This window comes from Canis lupus, chromosome 5 (genome assembly GCF_003254725.2).
Source record: "Canis lupus dingo isolate Sandy chromosome 5, ASM325472v2, whole genome shotgun sequence".
Classification (NCBI taxonomy): domain Eukaryota; kingdom Metazoa; phylum Chordata; class Mammalia; order Carnivora; family Canidae; genus Canis; species Canis lupus.
In genome coordinates, this window is record NC_064247.1 from 78,154,704 (window position 1) to 78,163,450 (window position 8,747).

The following is an 8,747-nucleotide window of genomic DNA, read 5'->3' on the forward strand; positions in this document are numbered from 1 at the left end:
TAGCCAAACTGTGGAAAAAGGACAGCTGTTCACTGACAGACAAATGGCTAAAGATATGGTATATATACACAATGGAATATTACTCAGCCATCAAAAAGAATTAAATTTTTCCATTTGCCATGATGTGGATGGAACTAGAGGGTATTATGCTAAGTGAAATAAGTCAATCATAGAGAGATAATTATCATATGATTTCATTCATATGTGGACTTTAAGAAACAAAATAGAAGATCATAAGGGAAGGGAGGAAAAATAGAACAAGATGAAATCAGAGAGGGAGACCAATCATAAGAGACTCTTAACTATAGAGGAAAAGAGGTTGCTGGAGGAAAAGGATGTTGGGGGATGGGGTAACGAGTTGGTGGGCATTAAGGAGGACATGTGATGTAATGAGCACTGAATGTTAGATGCAACTGATCAATCAATGAACTCTCCTCTGAAACTAATAATATACTATATATTAATTAATTGAATTTAAATAAAATTGAATTTTAAAAAGAGTACATAGCCCTATATTTGCTAATTGTATTCTGTTCTTTCCCCTTCCAGTGACTCATATCCACTAGCTCTTTTATTCCTGTTCCTTTCCCCATCAGAAATATTTCTTTAACATGCTATGTGAATTAATCACACACACATAAGCACACACATGCATCTAGAGTATTAGTAGAGCCTTTCCCAGGGTATGGATCCTAACTATGTTTCCAAAGTCAGACAGTGTATATATATATATATATACACATAACTGTAGTATATATATACACATATATATATTACAATGGATAATATTCCATTATATATTAATATATAATGGAATATTATCCAGCCATAAAAAAGAAGGAAATGTTGCCATTTGCAACAACATGATGGAGCTAGAGTATATCATGCTAAGCAAAATAAGCCAGTTAGAGAAAGACAAATACCATATGATTTCACTGATATATGGGAATTCAAGAGATAAAACAAATGAACAAAAGTTAAAAAAAAAAAAAGGAGAGAGACAAACCAAAAAACAGTTTCTTAACTATAGAGAACAAATAGATGGTTACCAGAGAGGAAGTGGGTGGGGGGATGTATTAAATAGGTGATGGGGGGATCCCTGGGTGGCGCAGCGGTTTAGCGCCTGCCTTTGGCCCAGGGCACAATCCTGGAGACCCGGGATTGAATCCCATGTCGGGCTCCCGGTGCATGGAGCCTGCTTCTCCCTCTGCCTGTGACTCTGCCTCTCTCTCTCTCTGTGTGACTATCATAAATAAATAAAAATTTAAAAAAAATAAATTAAAAAAAATAAATAGGTGATGGGGATTAGGAGTACACTGTCTTGATGAACACTCAGTAATGTATGGAACTATTGGATCACTATACTGTATATCTGAAACTAATAAGTTAACTATATGTTAACTTACACTGGAATTAAAAAAAAGAAAGACAATGCCTTATTTTAGAATCTCTTAATACTGGTCCATTTTGAGGCCATAAGCATTATTTTTTTTTTTTTAATTTTTATTTATTTATGATAGTCACAGAGAGCGAGAGAGAGAGAGAGGCAGAGACACAGGCAGAGGGAGAAGCAGGCTCCATGCACCGGGAGCCCGACATGGGATTCGATCCCGGGTCTCCAGGATCACGCCCTGGGCCAAAGGCAGGCGCCAAACCGCTGCGCCACCCAGGGATCCCCATAAGCATTATTTCAAGTGAATGTTTACCACTGTTTTTATAAAGCAGCAACTCATGTTCATAGATATTGTGGTTTGTAAGATCTCTCTTGTTATCTATTTAATTTCCCTGCCCTGGTTATAGAGGAGGTCTCATACCTACAAAGAATCATTTGTACTTTCTTTGCATGTAGCTTGAACTAGCTTGTTGTCTCACTTAATAGGATTATAATCAGTTCATACTGATAGCAAGAGACTTACATTGTTGAATGAAGATTTTTTTGTTTGTTTTCTCTACTAAAAGAAGCTTCTGGATCTCGGAACTTAAAATTCTATCTTCTTTCTTCTTAAAAGGGAAAATTAAAGGGGCACCTGGGTGTCTCAGTTGGTTAAGCATCTGCCTTCCACCCTGGGATTGAGCTGGCCTCAGGCTCCCTGTTTACTGGGGAGTCTGCTTCTCCCTCTGCCTGGGCACCCCTCCCCCCCACTCTCTCTCTCTCTCTCTCTCAAATAAATAAATAAATAAATAAATAAATAAATAAATATTTAAAACAAAAGGAAAATTAAAAAGAAAACATGAAATTATGCCTTTGCACATAGAAGGAATTCAATCAATATTGATTTCATTTGGATATTTGGAGCAATATTTTGATTCAAGTTATACTGTAGGAATAAACACAAATGACATTTGCTCAGTAAGGGAAAAATGGCATTGGAACAGTACCCAACAAATGCACCAAAATAAATTCTAGATGAATTAAAAATATACAAATAAAAGCACAACATTACTAGAAGAAATAATGAGAGCATTAAAAAAATAATATGGGAGTGAGAAAAGTCCTTCCTAAAATATGGCACAAACTCCAGAAGTCATAATATAAGGATTCATAACTTCATAATATTAAAATCAAAACCAATTTCTGTATTGCAAAACACATAATTACCAAAATAAGAGAGATGACAGACTGGGAAACTTTGTAATTCATTTCATAGACAAGTTGCTAATTTATATAATGTATAAAAAGCTTATATAAATTGTATAAAAGTATAATAACCTGGGCAGCCCCGGTGGCTCAGCGGTTTAGCGCCACCTTCAGCCCAGGGCATGATCCTGGAGACCCAGGATTGAGTCCCACGTCGGGCTCCCTGCATGGAGCCTGCTTCTCCCTCTGCCTGTGTTTCTGCCTCTCTCTCTCTCTCTCCCTTCTCTCTGTGTATTTTCATGAATAAATAAATAAATTCTTTTAAAAAATTAAAATAAAATAAAAGTATAATAACCTAATGCAAAACCAGCAAATAGTTCATAGGAAAAGAAATAAAATGATTTTAAACATATAAAAGCAATCTCACTCACAGTAAGAGAAATACAAATTAAATTCTCACTGATATACAATTTAATACTGAATACATTGTCAAAACTCCAAAATTATTGATAATACAATGTATTTTTATTTATTTATTTATTTATTTATTTATTTATTTATTTATTTATTTATGATAGAGAGAGAGGCAGAGACACAGGCGGAGGGACAAGCAGGCTCCATGCCGGGAGCCCCACGTGGGACTTGATCCCGGGACTCCAGGATCACCCCTGGGCCAAAGGCAGGCGTGAAACCACTGAGCCACCCAAGGATCCCGATAATACAATGTATTAGTGAAGATGTGGCAAAAAAAAGTTTTTCTACACATTGCTGGTGGGAGTAAAAACTGGCACAATATCTATGGGATTCAAGTTTTTAAGATCCATTAAAATGATATGCACATACTTTTTGACCTAGCAAGTCCAGTTCTATGAATTTATTCTACAGATATATCTTCACACATGTGAAATGGCATTGTGTCACAACTTCGTAATAGTAAAAGATTAACTACTACCTAAATGTCTATCAGTAGGAGGCTGGTTAAATAAATAATGGTTTAGCCAACAATGGGATATCATGAAGCTATAGAAATGACTGAGGACTCTCCCACACAGAAATTCCTTCTCTGTAATCATTGCAGAGAAATGAAATAGATGACAGGAGAGGTCCAGAAAGATCATAAATACCTATAAACATGAAATATATATATAAAAGATGCAGAGCAGGATGCTTAGTGTGTATTGGTGTAAAAATGGGGAGGGGAGTATATGCAGGTATATATTTGCTTGTATATGCATAAAATATATTTAAAAGGACACACAAAAACTTGGTAACATGGATTGCCTTCGGCAAGGGAACTGAGTAGGTGGGAGACACAGAGAAAGAGTACCTTCTGTACTTTATGAATTCTAAGAATGTATTCCCTATTTAATAAGTTAATTAATTAATTAGAGATATCTCTCACACAGAGACACACCCATAAGCACAGACAAATATCAAACTTCATTTGCTACCACACTCAGGCCTAGAAAGATAAGTAAGTCCCCAGCATGCTACATTTTGGCAACATCATCAGGCTACTGGGTCTTGAAACTTAATGACACACGTGTTATAATTAGGATAATAGAACTCATCAGCCAAATATGTCCATCTCCTGAATTCCTAGCATTTATGCACATTCACTGAATGAAAAAATTCAGAATTAAGGATAAACTACAGGTGAAACAGTAAATAGCCTTTGTGGATAATCTCAACTATTAATAAAGTAAATATATACATGGTTGTTATACCTGGTAAGCTTGGAGACTTGGTTTCCATCACTGGGCTATGAGCTTGGTAAAGTCACTTAAACTAGGAGAGCTGGCTACCACATTAGTAAATAGAGAGTGTGGACTAGATCATTTTTTAAAAAATATTTTATTTATTTATTCATGAGAGACACAGAGAAAGAGAGAGAAGCAGAGACATAGGCAGAAGGAGAAGCAGGTTCCATGCAGGGAGCCTGTTGTGGGACTCAATCCCGGGACTCCAGGATCACGCCCTGGGCCAAAGGCAGGCGCTAGACCACTGAGCCACCCAGGGATCCCCTGGACTAGATCATTTTTAATGCTTCTTCCAGGTGCATTTCTCCGACAGGTATAATTGCAACATTCTTTATCAGAGTGTATGGTGACCAAGCTCTGTACTATAGGGTTATGTCTAAGTCTCCAGCTTCTTAGACTGGTGAAGACCCCAGAGAATTCCCCTGCATTCCAGTCTGACCCTTTCCCCTTTGCCTTAAAATATACAAAAATCTTCCTGTTATCCAAAAAACCTTTTGGGAGCCAATAGTTCATCTAACTATCTTACTGTTTCTTACTTCCCTTTATCTGCCAAATTTCTTAAATATAGGGTTTGTACCTGTTCCTTCCATGATTTAAAGCAACTGACATTTCGTTTGTCTCTCTTATCAAGGTGCAATTCACATTACATAAAGTTAATCATTTAAAGCACAACTCAGAGCAGCCCAGCTGGCTCTGGGCAGCCTGGGTGGCTCAGGGGTTTAGCGCCGCCTTCAGCCCAGGGTGTGATCCTGGAGACCCGGGATCAAATCCCACGTCAGGCTCCCTGCATGGAGCCTGCTTCTTCCTCTGCCTGTGTTTCTCTCTCTCTCTCTCTCTGTGTCTCTCATGAATAAATAAATAAAATCTTTCAAAAAAAAAAAAAGCACAACTCAGTGACATTTAGTACATTCACAGTGTTGTCTAAGCAACACCTCCATCTAGTTTTAAAATATCCTCATCACCTTCCATCAGACCTCATGCTGATTAAGTAGGCACTCCTCACTCCTTCCTTCCCTCAGTCCCTGGCAATCATTTTCTATCTTTATGGACTTAACTATTCTGGATATTTCATATAAATATATAAATTGAACATGACGACCTATGTAACCTTTGGCATCTGGATTATTTTACTTATTTGTTATTTGAATATGCTGACTCATTCCCTTCACAGGTTCTTTGTACTTACTGGTCCTTTTTGGAATGCTCATTACCCAGATCTTTGCATGGCTGTTTCTTTCACATCATTCAGGTCCTCTGACCACTCTGGTTAATAGATTCACCCAATCACAGTCTGTTTCACATTATCCCATCATATCTTCTTCATTGAACTTAACCATTCTGAAATTTTCTTGTTTATATTTTCTTATATTCTCTTCTAAAATGTAGCTCCTGCTTGCATCATCTGTTGCTATGTCACTTGTACTTGGCAAATAGTGACTGTTAAATATTTGCTGACTGATGAATAATTGCACTACGGTTGTGTCAAATACTAAAATGATGGTATGTTTAAGGCACAGTGTTGACTCCAAGAAGGGAGACATCCTGGAGGGGTTCTGTATGAGTGCCTTGACATTTGTGAATGTCTGGCTTCTAGTTTTCTACTTCCATGCCCACCTTCACAGTTATCATAATCATGTCTATACCCCAAACAGATGTGTCCCATGTATACTCCTTTATTTCCAACTACCTAGTGGAAATTTCCAATTTATCATTCCCCAGACCCAGCTGATCTCTGCAATGGTTTTTTTTTTTTTTTTTTTTTTTTTCCTGCAAATTTAGGATTTTAGGGCCTGCTCTAACCATTCTGTCCTCTTCATCTGTGACATCCATCCTGGCAAAACATCAGTTTCTTCAATATTTCTAGTGTTGTATTCCATTCCCTAAGAGAATCAATTGATTTATCCAGATTCCAAACATATCAGAATTAGCATATTGTGATCCTCAATAAATATGGCTTCCCCTTTACCATTGCCTAGCCACATTTCCCTTATATCTATATAAGGCCTTTGCTGACCATTGCTGTTCTCATTTATTTGTCCCTCATCTGACCTCCTGAAGTCCATATCTGTACTTCTCTTTTTGATCCTTAACAAATATGATTTTGTTTAAATGAAAATTACTCACTGATTTATCCCAGTAGAACAGAAAATTCTTGAAGTGTAGGTTGTTTAAAAATTTTTAAATAATATACACAGCCTTGTACCCAGAGCTATGTGCATATCATACACACATAAGTAATATCTTAATGATAAATAAATATGGTTATTAAGAAACTATGACAGAAACTCTTGTGGGCTAGGAACAGGTTTTCAGAGAGGCTGAAAATAGAGATGATTGGTATCTTGGCTTCCTATACATCTATTTTGCAGTATTCCCAAAACTGGCTGCATATTAGAATCACATGGGAAGTTTACCAATGCCAGGGACTCAAAGAGATTCTAACTTAGCTGGTCTGGTTTGGAGTATTAGTGTTCTGTGGAAACTCCCTATGTAATTCCAATGTATAGAACTACTGGGTGGGCCGTCCGGGTGGCTCAGTAGTTTGGTGCCACCTTCCTCTGGGCATAATCCTGGAGACCTGGGATCGAGTCCCACTATGGCTCCCCCGAGGAGCCTGCTTCTCCCTCTGCCTGTGTCTCTGTTTCTCTCTCTGTATCTTTCATTAATGGATGAATAAAATCTTAAAAAAAAAAAAAACTACTGGGCAAGACTTTCAGAACTTATCACGTTCTATAAATATCTAACTATATATTTCCATCATACTTTTTTTTTCTTGAGTCTGTGGGGTTTTTGTATGACATATTTAGATATTATGTCAAATCACTATACGACCTACACAGTACAGCAGGAGTACTGCTGAAATGGGAACTTTCAGTTTAGAATAATCTCAATATGGGGTGTTTGGGGAAAACAGTCAGACAGAGAAGGGCAGACACTATTTGTTGGCCATTCAATGACGTGTACTACTTTTTTTCTTGGCTTATAAAGTCCATATTTTGTTCAGGTGGCGATGTTCTTTCCTCAGAGGATGGATCATGATTGCCTAAACTTATTTGGCAATCCCATTGTCCTGTCTTTGGTTTTCACCTTCTCAGCCACTGAAGCTAAGGTGACTGAAAAAGTCATAGCCAAAGATAATTTTGTGCAAGTCTACTGATGGGCTACTAATAGTTGGATTTCTAAAAAAAAGAGACTGGGGATCCCTGGGTGGCTCAGGGGTTTAGTGCCTGCCTTTGGCCCAGGGCGTGATCCTGGAGTCCTAGGATCGAGTCCCACATCAGGCTCCCTGCATGGAGCCTGCTTCTCTCTCTGCCTGTGTCTCTGCCTCTTTCCCTCTCTGTGTCTCTCATGAATAAATAAATAAAATCTTAAGAAAGAAAGAAAGAAAGAAGAAAGAAAGAAAGAAAGAAAGAAAGAAAGAAAGAAAGAAAGAAAGAAAGAAAGAAAGAAAGACTGGGCTTATGTGTGCCACCTATTTTCATTTCCTTTCCTGACTGTATACTTTCTCAGTCATCACCACTGAGTAGCAAGCACAGAGACAAAAGCCAATATACTAAAGATGGTAGAACAGGACAACAAGGTTTTGAGTTAATGATAATAATATTCTTGAGTATTTGAAACTACAAATGTCCTAATATCCTCTTACTATGTGAGAGTAAATGTCTCTCTTATATACTCAACTAATAAAAGTTGAATTTTTTGTTACTTGCTCCCAGAAGTATTCCAAGGTGTCTTAGTCTGCTTGGGCTGCCATAACAAAACTATAGATCTATGATTTAAACAACAGAAATTAATTTTCTCACAATTCTGGAGGCTAGAAGTCCCAGACCTAGTTCCAGCAGGGTCTGTTCCTGGTAATGATTCTCTTCCTGGCTTGAGCTCCTTCTCACTGTATCTTCATTGCCTTTCCTTAACGTGTATGTAGAGAGAGAGAACAAGCTCTCTTGTGCTGCTTCTTATAAGGACATAAATCTTATCATGAGGAATCTACCTTTGTGACCTCATCTAAGCCTAATTACCTCTCAAAGGTCCCATCTCCAAATATCATCATATTGGAGGTTAGGATTTCAAATAAGGAACTTTGGGGTGGGGGAACACAAATATGCAGTCCATATACCAATTGTTAAAAAATTCCTCTATTCACATATAGGAATATCGTTACCCTATGACCATGCTCAAGGTAAAAGAAAAGCCTGTTGTACGTTTTTATTTTATTTGTTTATTTATTTATTTATTTAATTCATGAGAGACAGAGAGAGAGAGAGAGAGAGAGGTGGAGGTATACGCAGAGGGAGAGGCAGACTCCATGCAGGGAGCCTGATGTAGAACTCGATCCTGGGACTCCAGGATCACTCCCTGAGCCAAAGGCAGACAGACGCTCAACCGCTGAGCCATTCAGGAGTCCCAAC

General features: G+C 37.8%; 1 long non-coding RNA gene across 2 annotated transcripts in view; it reads right to left on the reverse strand.

Annotated features, from left to right (window-relative positions):
- Positions 1-8,286, reverse strand: part of LOC112646585 (uncharacterized) — a 126,029-nt gene extending 117,743 nt beyond the window's left edge. For both annotated transcript variants that reach the window (XR_004815725.2, XR_003127737.3), the window contains exon 1: positions 8,142-8,286. This is a non-coding gene — a long non-coding RNA (uncharacterized LOC112646585). The remainder of the gene's footprint in view (positions 1-8,141) is intronic.
- Between the last annotated feature and the right edge of the window lie 461 nt (positions 8,287-8,747).